Here is a 15,740-nt window from a genome sequence, read left to right as displayed (position 1 = left end):
CCGGCACCGCCCCTCGAAGTCTGTATTTGGTTAGTAATGTTCCGGTGAAGCCACTGGTAAGTGGAAAAGAGATCTGAACCACAGATGACACAACGTCATGGGTCATAATTCAACAATTTGAGGAACCTGAGAAACGTTTTAAAAAGTGTTTCTTACCCAATTAATAGACCCTCCCTTGTTTGTGATGTGCTTCCTTTGATGACAGTGTTGTGTATGGCCTACTGTAAAGAACTGTCAGGATTCTTAGGAAGTGTCCATATGGCAGTGTGGGCTTAGCAGGCTTGTGAACTCACCACTATAAGACACTGACTGTTAGGTTATTACTAAGCTACTACAAGCTATTACCGCTATACTACCACTCACTATTCACTAATGATGATAACAATATGGTCACACAAACATAACTGGCCATATGTGGCAATATGGGGCTCATATGAAAATAATTCTAAACTTTCAAACAATTCTGAGTGGTAGAAATAATCACATTCGTTTGAATTTTTTAAATGTAGTATGCCATTTCTGGCCTTGAATATTTAAGAATGAGATATTAAACAGTCTAGTATTAGCTCACAGACTCCCTTAATAAATGGAAAATAGGATGTGTGGGAGAAAGTCTGAATCATACTCAGTGTTTGGGGGGCTTTTACTAACAGAACGCACAAGGAAGTCCTGTGTCTGATCCCTCTAAGGGCTATGTGGAACAGTCAGTGTGTAGGTGAGCCATGAGGGTGATAAGTTCAAATTGCCATTTGTGGATTCAGGGCTGACTCTAGCCTTTTGGGGGTCCTAAGTAAAATTTTGTTGGGGGACCCCCCACCCTAAGGGCAAAACATTTTGGTGCCCACCTTCTAGTTGGCAGAGAGATACATTTGACGTTTTAGAGTTCATTTCATGCAATTCTACACATTTTGCCATGTGTTGTAGAGAAAATGTTGTGGTTTTATGACTCATTTCATGCAATTCTACTAATTTTGCCACGACTTATGCCATTGTAATATGACATCTGAGTGAGAGTGACTAACAAAGTCAATGTGGGTCCCCTGAATGTCAGGTCGCCTGGGCACGTGCCCTGTGTGCCCAGTCACTAATTCGACAATGATTACTACTAAGTTTAGGTAGCTGTGATAACTCACCAATATACATAATTATTTTTGCTGACATGGGTTAATTGAGGGACTGACAATGACTGACATAAGCGGAAAAACTGCTGATGCACAACCAAATTTCGAAATGGCACCTTCTATATTCTACTATTCTAAATCGCAACAGTAAGTTGAGACCCTGACTGATTTCCTATTTCCTTTCGCTTATGTCGCTTATGCCTGGAACCAGCTCTGTGTGCATTATTTAGAGTGTCCTCACTGTACTGGAAATACAGTAAGATCAGGGATATTATGGTTATTATCTGTTTGGATTTCCTTTTCCTTCAACTTGGAGAAAAAAGTCTGAGTCTGAAAATTCATGTGAAAGGAGATGAATCGGGCAAAAGGTGTTTTATAATCCAGATGTGAATGGGAATATATGATTGAATACTGTATTTACCAAAGGCAATCTCCCAGCTGATAGTTCATAGGCCTTTAGCAGAGGCCCACAAAGATGTACGCGTCTAGTAGTCAAGGTGGGAGTGTCCAGTAATAACGCAGGTGGAAAGCAGTGTCATTGCACCTCCCTCTAGTTAATGACTAACCCTTGACGGTTATTTTATGGATAAAAACCAGTGAGTGTATTCCCTTTGAACTAGAACACCAAGAGGTCCTGATTCCTTGCGCCTCCAACGCCTTTCCTCTGGGGAACCCTTTGTATGGGGTGGAGAGAGGAAACTGGGCCGGAAATAGCTGCCTGTTGTATTTCCTAGACGTCCAGGTACATGAGGTGTCACAGTAAGGGAAGCAGTATGCATGGTGGAAGTGATTCGTTACATCACCTGGATCAAAGCTCCCTGTCTGGTTTGCATATGGGGATTCCGTGGAAGCACCGGCTTGTCCAAGATGGTTATCTAGCTCATTTGAATACAGTGCCACAATGGATATATAATCTAATTAGTTCACTTTTTTCCATCTTCATGGGGGCCAATTCAAATGTCTGTTCCTCGTTGTATCCAATGAACAGTATAGCTTACTTATCCCTTACAAGAAGAAGATGATTTATACAAGTTATGAAACAACAATGAAAGTTGCCAAATACCATATCTTTGTCTTATCATATGGGTTCTAATACTGACATGTATACATTGTGTTGCTGGGTATGATAGCTCATATTGCTAAAATAATATGATTTGCATACATTGGTATCATAAGACAAGCTTCAATGCCATTACAACTCTCCTTCCGTAGTCTCCAACTGCTCTTAAATCCAAGTAAAACTAAATGCATGCTATTCAACCGATCGCTGCCTGCACCTGCCCGCCCATCCAGCATCACTACTCTAAAATTGACTAACCTACCAATCCTCGACTTTGGCGATGTCATTTACAAAATAGCCTCCAATACCTTACTCAATAAATTGGATGCAGTCTATCACAGTGCCACATAAACTATCACAAAGCCCCATATACTACCCACCACTGTGACCTGTACGCTCTCGTTGGCTGGCCCTCGCTTCATACTCGTCGCCAAACCCACTGGCTCCAGGTCATCTACAAGACCCTGCTAGGTAAAGTCCCCCCTTATCTCAGCTCGCTGATCACTATAGCAGCACCCACTTGTAGCACGCGCTCCAGCAGGTATATCTCTCTGGTCACTCACAAAACCAATTCTTCCTTTGGCCGCCTCTCCTTCCAGTTCTCTGCTGCCAATGACTGGAACGAACTACAAACATCTCGGAAACTGGAAACACATCTCCCTTACTAGCTTTAAGCACCAGCTGTCAGAGCAGCTCACAGATTACTGCACCTGTACATAGCCCATCTATAATTTAGCCCAAACAACTACCTCTTCCCCTACTGTATTTATTTATTTATTTTGCTCCTTTGCACCCCATTATTTTTATTTCTACTTTGCACATTCTTCCCCTGCAAATCTACCATTCCAGTGTTTTACTTGCTATATTGTATTTACTTCACCACCATGGCCTTCTTTTTGCCTTTACCTCCCTTATCTCACCTCATTTGCTCACATCGTATATAGACTTTTTTTTCTACTGTATTATTGACTGTATGTTTGTTTTACTCTATGCATAACTCTGTGTTGTTGTATGTGTCGAACTGCTTTGCTTTATCTTGGCCAGGTAGCAATTGTAAATGAGAACTTGTTCTCAACTTGCCTAGCTGGTTAAATAAAGGTGAAATAAAAATAAATAAAAAATAAATCATAGGGAAAAGGCTACAGCCTTGTAAAAACAAAACAGCAAGGTTCCTCAAAAGTTGTATAACAATGTCCACTTTGGGCCTAATCTAATTTCACAGTCCATGGTGAGGATGGATGGCTAGATTTGATACAAGAAACCCTATATGATATCAGAGGATAGAGGTTTGACATCTATTGTAAACTTTCGTCACTTATAGTTATGACCAATAACCACAGCAAGCAGTCTGAAATGCCATGCCTTGAAATACACACACCTACAGCCCCAAGGTTTCTGTGATGAGTCAAAAATAATATTCTTCCCACATAGAAATAAAGTATGTGTGATTGTCACATATTAAATGTGTTTTTTGACTACAGAAGAATAATACTATTGACTTATCCCAGAGATGGCCAGTGACAGCATGTAGGCTACAGTACGTGTCACTGTAAATCCCTCTTCTAAATTAACATGAGTTGGAAGATGTCCAGGTTAATAGCACAAACCATCTGTCTGAGGACAGACAGACAGACAGAAGCCTCCTCTCATAGTCCAATGGGGCTGGAGGACTGGGCCAGCCTGCTAAGGTGACATGTCAATGTGTAGAGTTGAGAAGACTTGACTCTTGACATACGTGAAACAGATGGTACAGCATCTCACATTCTTACCACTCCTCCTTAGCAATAAAGTAATGAGCTGGAGTAGAATCCCAAGTGAGAAATCTTTTGCAGGTCTCACAGTTTACCAAAAGAAGAGAGAAATGGAGACTCATTCAAATCATTATGCATATTAGATCACTTGCTACGGTTAGGCAATTGAATTGATTATGCAAATTCCTTTTAATTAATGTAAGTTTGAATATATTAAGCAGTTATTAAATTATTTTTCCATATTATCAAGGGATGTGAGAGCTTTTTTTTCTGAAAATGCAATATATTGCACATCCTGATACTGAACTACAGCTGTCACTTTTTCTTAATCATAATATGTTAACCCTCCTGATAATTGAAGCTGAATAAACATATTTGTTGGCATACAGTGAAGCTGAGTGTCAGAATCCAGCTTTTAGTTGTAAGCTGAATGTGGAAGAAATGGCTGTTCCATGTAATCAGACTGCACCTTACACTGGACTAGACTAGACGTATAATGATTAGAAGTTAGAACTCTGTATGGGGAATATTTAACCTATGAGCTGTGCGAATTATATTGTATTGCTTAATCACATACACTGAGTACATTTAAGAACACCAGATGAAAGCTATGATCCATTATTGATGTCACTTGTTAAATCCACTTCAATCAGTGTAGATGAAAGGGAGCGACAGGTTAAAGAAGGATTTTTAAGCCTTGAGACAATTGAGACTTGGATTCTGTATGTGTGCCATTCAGAGGGTGAATGGGCAAGACAAAAGATTTAAGTGCCTTTGAACCGGGTATGGTAATAGGTGCCAGGCGCACCAGGTTTGTGTCAAGAACTGCGATGCTGCTGGGTTTTTCACGCTCAACAGTTTCCCGTGTGTATCAAGAATGGTCCACCACCCAAAGGACATCCAGCCAACTTGACACAACTGTGGGAAGCATTTGAGACAACATGGGCAAGCATCCCGGTGGAACGCTTTCAACCAGTCGAGGCTCCCCAGAGGAGGAAGGGGAGGACCATCCTACTCAATGAATTTCATAAAAATGTAAATAGTAAAACATTTAAAAAGTTAGATTTTTTAGATAAAACTATACTAAATATAATCACGTCACCAACAATGCCAAGCATGTTTTAATCAGTTACCAATGTAACTGATTAAAACCCACTATTTTGCAAATAAGGTCTATAGTGGCCTCAACAGCACTCTGTAGGGTAGCACAATGGCGTAGCCAGAGGACAGCTAGCTTCCATCCTCTTCTGGGTACATTGACTTCAATGTAAAGCCTACTAGGCTCATTATTCTCACCCCCTTCCATAGCCTTACACAGTAATTATGACAACTTCCAAAGGACATCCTCCAACCTATCAGAGCTCTTGCAGCATGTCTTGACATGCAGCAGAATTGACATGTTTTCCACCCAATCAAAGGATCAGAGAATGTATCTTGTACTGAAAGCATAAGCTACAGCTAGCTAGCACTGCAGTATATAACATGTGGTAAGTAGTTGACTCAAAGAGAGAGAAAGACAATAGTTGAACAAAGTATTTTCTTCTAAAATGAAGGAGATGCAAGAGAGAAATAGATAAGGAGATGGTCATTTTTTTAAACTTTCAGTTTCACTTACTTAGCTAGAAAATGCAGCTAGCTAGTTTAGCCTACTAAAACACCCTGCTCAAACAGAAGGACGTTATGTTAGCTAGCTGGCTATGACTTTCCAACACAGCACTGGAACTCTTCCAAGTCAAGGGAAGCTTTTGGTATTACTAATGTATTGCCACCGGGGCCCGCCGGTGTAACTGCTTACTGCCTGTGCACTAACGTTACTGCATGATTGTAGCGGGTTTCCTAACGCGTTAGTTCAATTAGCTATGCTGACTATGATGTTACTTGATCTAATATGGTGACAACGATGCAGGCTGTGTGTAGCGGTTATGATATGGTTTGGCTTGGAATGGTTTTCCGCCTGGTAACGTACAACTGATGTGTTGTGCATTGAAGTCCACAAGCGAAAGGAAGACAAGGAATACAACGTTGCCGCTATGAAAGAGAACTCTGTTTACGCGTGATCAGGAGTGTATTCATTCCGCCAATTGTGTTGAAAAACGTTTCTTAAACAGAAGCAAACGGGGATAAACGTACAGTACATGAATTTGTCCAATAGAAACTCTTGTTTGCAACTGTTGGACTAATGATTACACCCTATATAAGCTAGATGCAGGCAAGAGTGTGCAAGCCAGTCGCCTTGATTACAAATTTGTCTCTCGACCTGTGTGCACCTATATTGTAAACTTTCATTAATAGGCTAGGTTGTAGCAACCTTATGATGTGTATAGGGGAAATGTAAGTATCATGTAGTAGTCTAAACCTTTTGCTGTTACATTGAACTGGGTGAATGGAATATGAATGAGAGTCATCCAATATGCTGTAATAGAAATAAAGCCATGCTCATAAAAAAAATGTGTCCTCCCCCATCTTAAACGGCACTGACCGCCACTGCTTTCGACACCTTGTAGAGTCCATGCCCCGACAAATTGAGACTGTTCTGAGGGCAAAAGGGGGAGGGCAGTGGGGTGCAACTCAATATTAAGAAGGTGTCCCTAATGTTTGGTACACTCAGTGAATATATTTATGAACATGAATAACACACAAAAAAGGTTGCAATTGATCAAGGTATACTGAGATCATATAGAATGAATTGTGCTGTGCTTTGTGCATTTTGCATTGTTTTGGCTGTGTTGTTTGTGGACTGGACTGCTCTGAATACTAAGTCTGAGAGATAAACAAAGCAAATACAGGACAATTGATCAATGATCTCCCAGAGTTCATTGAGAGGGCACATAGAGGTTTACCAAGGCTGGCTTAACCACCAAAGGAACAAAAACCTCTATTACCTACTTCAGCCTAGCCCACTGATGAGACACCAAAATAGGGTCAATGAAACCACCAACAAAACATTGATCATCAGAACATCAAAGTCCCTCATGTAAATCCACCCTTTTTCAGACATCTGGGGTATTAATACAACCCTATCCCTGGAGGAGGGGTGCTGGTCAGATGCCAATATTCCTTACGGGGGGTACTCTGGCCCACCCTCTACAAAGACCTGTGGAAGTCTGAAAAGTGTAGCTCAGTAGTCAAAGGGTTGAAAAGTTTATCCACACTGTCCTCTAAAGACATGCCAGGTGGGCCTGTCCAAAGTTTAAAATGGGTTCACAATTTTAAAGTTAAATTCAAGAACACATAAAAATGCACCATGGCCTTTATATAGTCTTCCAGCTGATGGTAATTGCTGCATATTATCTCAGCATCTTTCACACGAGTGATAAGTGGTCAATGGAAATATGATAAACACATTCACAAACAGAATGTTCCATTCACCACAAAACAACAGAAAAAAACAGCAGCTCCTCCCCTGTCCTGTCACTCTGTCAATGTCTGCTACATGGCTAAATAGTGCTGAAGAGTATTTTGGTTCAAGTTCCACTGTGGCTTCCGGCTGTGTTGCGGTCTCGGTTTCACCTCCCACTTCCTTTTTTGGCCCTGACGTATTTCCTCCCTGAATTAGAATCTTTCTTTCCACTGTTTTCACACTCAGTCCTGATATCAGGTTGTCTTCCCTCTCTTTTCAACAGGGTTTGGAAACTAATATGAAACCCCCCATCAGATAGTCAATTTCCTTCAATTTCCAACTTCCTTCAACCCCAAATCGGGTGACAGAAAACTCTGACTGCATCAACATCTGCTTATATAGTGCATCACACACAAAGGGGAATTTGATATTAGATTTACTGTACCTAGAAATCAATGATGCAACCTATTACATTCCAATAATTTTAACATTACATTTCTATTTAAAGCAATATTAACTGTTCAATTATACCTATGGTTATTCAGTATGCCATTTTGACATTATAAAATTGCATTTTGTCAGTGGATAAAGTACGTTCAAATTGCAATTTGAAGGTACTTAATGCATAAGCAGACAATTCATGATCAATCATTCTAGTAAAACAGTCCACTCTTCATGTGACATGCACCTTATGGATCAAGAAGATGCAAGGTGAGGAAAGTCAGGTTGTGTCTAACTCTAGTTCATGTGGTTTTGGGTGAGGAACTGTAGCCATAGGCCTTGGGGCGGCAGGTAGCCTAGTGGTGGTTAGAGCGTGTAGCCTAGAGCGTTGGATCAAATCCCAGAGCTGACAAGGTAAAAATCTGTCTTTCTTACCCTGAGCAAGGCAGTTAACCCACTGTTTCTCGGGCACGGTGGATGTGGACTAAGGCAGCCCTCCGCACCTCTCTGATTCAGACGGGTTGGGTTAAATGCGGAAGACACATTTCGGGTGAAGCCATTCAGTTGTACAACTGACTAGGTATCCCCTTTCTCAGACCAGATCGTTTGATGAAAGCCGGATGGTTCCATTTGCCTGGGTCAAGAGATGATAGGAGAAAAAACACTTTCATATCAGATATGTTCCACAACAAAAGATCAAATCATAGAACACAATCTTCATGGCATTAACTGTAAACGTTGTCAAAGTATAGTAATTACATGTTAATTACTGATTAGATGGCCTACCTATCACATACTGTACTTTCAACCAAATACGGCTTTATTTAGTACACTGAGTGAAAGAGCGAAAGCTTGACTTGAGTAGTTTCCAAGAATGTGCATCCTTAATGGCCACTTTCTAACAGTGCAGCACTTGTCTCTGGGATGTGAGTCACTGAGAACAACACAGCTGAAAATAAAACATGTTGCTGTAATGCTGGAGGTGGGAACGCAAGGACTTTTTGGCAAGAAGATATGATTGATATGTTTTTCCCCTCCCCTTTAAAACAAACACCAGACGGCAGTCCGGCTGGTATGACAATATCACTTCATGGATTTTGACAACCACCTCATTCCCACCAGCTCTGCCTCCCTACACAAAGCAGGATTCCAAGACAACGAACTGCTCTTAGTTTCTACTTTAAGGGCAACCCACTGGGTACACACTGGTTAAATCAACATTGTTTCAACGTAATTTGTCGTCGTATTGGGACGTAAAACACGCTGGATTTGAAAAAAGTCATCAACCAGTACCTATTCTCATCTCATTTCAATCAGCGTTGTAAACATTGAAATTAGGGGAAAACTTAAATTTAAATACATTGACTTAACCTGACTAACAAGTTACATCAATCTAATTTTAACATAATCATCAGAACTATGAAAACGTTACATTTGAAAATTCAACATAGAAATGTAAAAAATATTTGTCATCCTATATTCAGTTGGGTGGTTGAAATTATGCTGAATTGTAGATTTGATTAGACATGATTTACACTACATGTCCAAAAGTATGTGGACAACCCTTCAAATTAATGGATTCTATTATTTCAGTCACACCCGTTGCTGACAGGTGTATAAAATCGAGCGCACAGTCACGCAATCTCCATAAACAAACATTGGCTTTAGAATGTCCTGTACTGAAGAGCTCATTGACTTTCAATGTGGCACCGTCATAGGATGCAACTTTTCCAACATGTCAGTTTGTCAAATTTCTGCCCTGCAAGAGCTGCCCTGGGCAACTGTAAGCGCTGTTATTGTGAAGTGGAAACTCCTAGGAGCAACAATGGCTCAGCCGTGAAGTGGTAGGCCACACAAGCTCACAGAGTGAGTGCTGAAATGCGTAACGAGTTAAAATCGTCTGTCCTCTGTTGCAACACTCACTACTGTGTTCCAAACTGCTTCTGGAAGCAAAGTCAGCACAATAACTGTTCGTTGGGAGCTTCATGAAATGGGTTTCCATGGCCGAGCAGCCGCACACAAGCCTTAGATCATCATGTGCAATGCCAAGCATCAGCTGAGTTGGTGTAAAGCTTGCCGCCATTGGAGTCTGGAGCAGTGGAAACGCGTTCTCTGGAGTGATGAATCACGCTTCACTATCTGGCAGTCCGACTGACGAATCTGGGTTTGGCAGATGCCAGGAGAACGCTACCTGCCCGAATGCAAAGTGCCAACTGTAAGGTTCGGGGGAGACGGAATAATGGTCTGTGGCTGTTTTTCATGGTTCGGGCTATGCCCCTTAGCTCCAGTGATTGAAAATCTTAACGCTACAGCATACAATGACATTCTAGACGATTCTGTGATTCCAACGTTGTGGCAACAGTTTGGGGAAGGCCCTTTCCTGTTTCAGCATGACATTACCCCCATGTGGAAAGTGAGGTCTATACAGGAATCGTTTCTCGAGATCGTTGTGAAGAACTTGACTGGCCTGCACAGAGACTTGACCTCAACCCCATCGAACACCTTTCAAATTAATTGGAACGCCAACTGCTCTTGTTGCTGAATTCAAGCAAGTCCCCCCAGCAATGTTCCAACATCTAGTGGAAAGCCTTCCCAGAAAAGGGATGGCTGTTATAGCAGCAAAAGGGGGACCAACTCTATATTAATGCCCATGATTTTGGAATGAGATGTTCGACGAGCAGGTTTCGACATACTTTTGGCCCTGTAGTGTATATGACCTTGTTTCAGTGTTGATAGTAAAATGGTTTGTTTGAACAGCATCCGTGTTTCAACGTCATGCTATCAACGTCATGCTATCAACCTAAATAAATAAATAAATAAAGAGTATATTTAAATCAAATGTGAAAACACAGTCCAATGATTTCTGTCTGAACAGTGACTCCTACTGGTATATGAGGGGTAATGCACTTCAGTGAGCTCAAGTCTACAATCCAGATACCTATCTCTATGTGTCCTGTGTTCATTTCAGCAGAGCTATCATGCCAACACATTTGGACATTGATTAGCTTCCATACTCGTTCGTGTAGACTACCTAAATAACATTGAATAGTTGAAAGTAACTTCTCTAACTTTTCTTACACAAGCTGTATGTGAATGTAAATTCAGAGTGAGGTTGGGTTTATGTAGGCTACATTGACATCTGATTTGCCCAACAAAAGACACCATAATTTCAAAGTGTAGCAAGGTATTCTATCATTCCTCCATGTTTGATTGGATGTTTGGAAGTTTAGAAGTACTGTATTTACCATTAGCCCTATAAATAGGATGCCAAAATCATGATATTAATAATACACATTAACTTGGGCGGAACTGCGATAAAGCTGTCAAATCAACAAGCGGTACCCAGTATTATACCTAAAGCGAACATTTCCGTTGGGTTAAGAGAACTCCCATGCAGCCTTGTTTACAAGTTCGAACACTGGAATGTGAGATGTAGGCTAGCCTAATCTACACCTCGATTAGGCTGATAGAAATCCTTTCAGAACTCAGGGATGGCTGTAGTTTCGTGACAAGGACCACGAGCAGCTGCTCACCGATTTGACATCTCTAATGCAGTTGTATCTCAGACACGGGTGTCGGCTATGGGAGGGTAACGCTTGATCTGACTGAATCTAAACCTTAGTTTTGGTTGAACTTTTTCTAAGCAAACAAAGCTTTGGGGTCTGATGAAGGGATTGGATTGTATTGACAGCTACAGTTGAAGTCAGAAGTTTACATACACCTTAGCAAAATACATTTAAACTCCGTTTTTCACAATTCCTGACATTTAATACTAGTAAAAATTCCCCGTCTTAGGTCAGTTAGGATCACCACTTTATTTTAAGAATGTGAAATGTCAGAGTAATAGTAGAGAGAATGCTTTATTTCAGCTTTTATTTCTTTCATCACATTCCCAGTGGGAAGTTTACATACACTCAATTAGTAATTGGTAGTTTTGTCTTTAAATGGTTTAACTTGGGTCAAATGTTTTGGGTAGCCTTCCACAAGCTTCCCACAATAAGTTGGGTGAATTTTGGCCCATTCCTCCTGACACAGCTGTTGTAACTGAGTCAGGTTTGTAGGCCTCCTTGCTCGCACACGCTTTTTCAGTTCTGCCCACACATTTTCCATAGGATTGAGGTCAGGGCTGTGTGATGACCACTCCAATACCTTGACTTTGTTGTCCTTAAGCCATTTTGCCACAAGTTTGGAAGTATGCTTGGGTTCATTGTCCATATGGAAGACCCATTTGCGACCAAGCTTTAACTTCCTGACTGATGTCTTGAGATGTTGCTTCAATATATCCACATCATTTTTCTTCCAAATGATGCCATCTATTTTGTGAAGTGCACCAGTCCCTCCTGAAGCAAAGCACCCCTACAACATGATGCTGCCACCCTCTGTGCTTCACGGTTGGGATGGTGTTCTTCAGCTTGCAAGCCTCCCCCTTTCTCCTCCAAACATAACGATGGTCATTATGGCCAAACAGTTCTATTTTTGTTTCATCAGACCAGAGGACATTTCTCCAAACAGTATGATCTTTGTCCCCATGTGCAGTTGCAAACCGTAGTCTGGCATTTTTTATGACAGTTTTGGAGCAGTGGCTTCTTCCTGGCTGCCTTTCAGGTTATGTCGATATAGGACTCTTTTTACTGTGGTATAGATCCTCCAGCATCTTCACAATGTCCTTTGCTGTTGTTCTGTGATTGATTTGCACTTTTTGCACCAAAGTACGTTCATCTCCAGGGGACAGAACGTGTCTCCTTCCTGAGCATTATGACGGCTGCATGGTCCCCTGGGGTTTATACTTGCGTACTATTGTTTGTACAGATTAACGTGGTACCTTCATACGTTTGGAAATTGCTCCTATGGATGACCCAGGCTTGTGGAGGTCTACAAATATGTTTCTGAGGTCTTGGCTGATTTCTTTAGATTTTCCAATGTCAAGTAAAGAGGCACTGAGTTTGAAGGTCGGCCTTGAAATACATCCACAGGTACACCTCCAATTGACTGAAATTATGTCAATTAGTCTATCAGAAGCTTCTAAAACCATGACATCATTTTCTGGAATTTTCCAAGCTGTTAAAAGGCACAGTCAACTTAGTGTATGTAAACTTCTCACCCACTGGAATTGTGATAAAGTGAATTATAAGTGAAATAATCTGTCTGTAAACAATTGTTGGAAAAATGACTTGTGTCATGCACAAAGTAGATGTCCTCACCGACTTTCCAAAACTATAGTTTGTTAACAAGAAATTTGTGGAGTGGTTGAAAAAACGAGTTTTAATGACTCCAACCTAAGTGTATGTAAACTTCCGACTTCAACTGTATTTTAATAAGAGCGCTGGGTACTACATTTATAATAATAACTGAATAAGATAGCTTTAATGGACAGTGTATTGTAATTGAAGCCTTTACTTTCACTGGTAAAGTACACACTCTATAATTGTATCATTTCTATTTCTATCATCTGTGTAGGCCTGACATATTTGATACGAAGGAAAATAATATTGAAGAAATAAGGCCTAAGTAAATAGATAGAGATAGCTAGCTCTGCGTTTTCAATTGGAGGGAAACCCTGTCAGCTTCAAAGTTGCAAAGCTCACCACATCCTGGAAAAAGCCGCTGTGTGTGTATGTGTGTGAGAGTGTGTGTGCGTGCATGTGCAGTGATGTGCATGTGTGTGTATGCATGCTTGCATCGTTGTGTGTATTGTATGTGTGTATTTGTATGTGTACTCACGTTTCTTTGTGTGTTTGAAAGACAGAGCTTGAGAACAACCACAACCTCTTCATTCTATGAAAGGTAGTTCAGCTCATCGTTAAGCTGAATCATTTCCTCCCATGCTCTGGTATTTCACTGTACAGTATAGCAACTTAAGCAGCTGCTATAACAGAAATAGGGAAATAACATTTTTTTTAAATTAGAGCCAAATATTCAAATTCTCCCAATCAGTTGAGAGAAAGCTTTTAGAGTTTTATCCATTGAGGGGTCTTACTGTACCTGGATGGATCAACACAACCGGGCTCGGTTACAAACATCAGTCCTGCTGACCTCTCACACTGGAGCTGTACTTTCTCTCTGTCGACTGGTTCCTGCGTCAGGCCACCACACACCTCCAGTATAGAGTGTAACTGTTATTATCAATTATCAAGTCTATAAGTAAAAGTACAGAATGGTGTGAATAAATCTGATCCACCTACTGTATTGTGATGTGGTTCCTTCTGTCTCCGGGCATTGAGGGAGGGAAGCCTGACACTGTGTCTGAGGCCCTGTCGGATGATGACAGTTTCTGAGCTCAGCTGGTGGAGACGGTGAATAATAACTGGAGGCAGGATTAGTCGCTGAGTCTTTCCAGGTCCACTCTGTGCATGGGAACAGGGCCTCTGTAATTGAGTGAGGGTAATAGGAGTTAAGTGACCTGCAGTTATGATGTGACATGGGCCCAGCGGCCCCTATGGCCTAAGCACCACTGGAGATAATGTGCCGCCTCTGCAGATCCCGACCCTGGCCTAGCTGACCTGTACCCAGTCCCACAGACCCACACCCCACGGAACCACACACTTAAAGTGAATATGCAATAGAAATAAACTGTTGGTTTTATATACTACGATGGAAGTGATGGGTGAATAAAGTAACTTTAACAGCAAAGTCTAGTAGTATGGTATAGCCTTTCTTTGTGCACAAAACACACTCGCTTCTGCTAAGTCAAACAGAGGATGCTCCCATGTGGTGAGGCAGTGTTTTCTTGTTTTAAGAGTATATTGAAGTGAGACTTGAGAAACACTGCATGTCAGTATGAACATCACATTTTGAGAATCAATACGAAGTAGGGCTTGTGAAGTCTACCTTTTTACAAGGCCAGAACTGTCTACAGCTGTGCCTCATTCTTTCATTGGGCACAGATATGAAACACAAATGACAATAGCTTGTGTTGTCATGCAGGCAGGGTTGGCTTCCTGCTAACCACCCAAATTTACACATGACCTTTAAATAGTTTGGTGTCTGTTTCTGCTCATTTCAGGGCAGCGACATCTTTCCACCTCCCCAATCTGCCTGCTCATGGAAAGGACAGATAGGACCTGTGGGCGACGCTACTCTGTTTTCCCCCTCCCCCTCCAATCTCTTTCTGGCCATCTTGTTTGTGTGATGCAGGAAGTGCAGGGCTGTGTCGGGTGGCAGAAGGTTTCAGAGAGCTAGCCACATTCTAGTTGTTTCAACTAATTATTAATAAGTACAGCCTTTTTTAGTTCACTCAAACTTTCAGTCAGTGTTACCTGAACATAAAACTTTTAGTTGGCCCAAACTTGGCTCCAACTTGAGAAAACTTTTTTATGTCTTTGTGTTAGTTTGGCCAGGGGCGTGAGTTGGGGTGGGTAGTCTATGTTCTTTTATCTATGTTGTATTTCTGTGTTTGGCCTGGTATGGTTCTCAATCAGAGGTAGCTGTCGATCATTGTCTCTGATTGAGAATCATACTTAGGTAGCCTGTTTTCCCCATTTTGGTTGTGGATGATTAATTTCTGTTTAGTGTCTGTTCACCTGGCAGAACTGTTTAGTTTTCTCTTCGTTATTATTTTGTGTAGTGTTCAGTTTGTTCAATTAAAACATGACGAACACGTACCACGCTTGGTCCTCCTCTCCTTCCACCAACGAGAAGCGTTACAGAATCACCCACCAAAGAAGGACCAAGCAGCGTGGTAACCAGGAGCACAGGGTTCTGGACTTCTGGACTTGGGAGGAGATTTTGGATGGAAAGGGACCCTGGGCACAGGCTGGGGAACATAGCCGCCCCAAGGAAGAACTGGAGGCAGCGAAAGCTGAGCGGCGGCGATATGAGGAGGTAGCACGGCAGCGCGACAGGCACGAGAGGCAGCCCCCAAATTGTTTTGGGGGGGGCACACGGGGAGTGTGGCAGAGTCGGGTTGGAGACCTGAGCCCACTCCCCGTGCTTACCGAATGCAGCGTTGTACTGGTCAGGCACCGTGTTATGCGGGGGAGCGCACGGTGTCGCCGGTACGCGCTCATAGCCCAGAGCGCTATAGGCCA

Source organism: Oncorhynchus clarkii, chromosome 30 (genome assembly GCF_045791955.1).
Source record: "Oncorhynchus clarkii lewisi isolate Uvic-CL-2024 chromosome 30, UVic_Ocla_1.0, whole genome shotgun sequence".
NCBI lineage: Eukaryota > Metazoa > Chordata > Actinopteri > Salmoniformes > Salmonidae > Oncorhynchus > Oncorhynchus clarkii.
Note: the sequence above shows the minus strand (reverse complement) of the source record.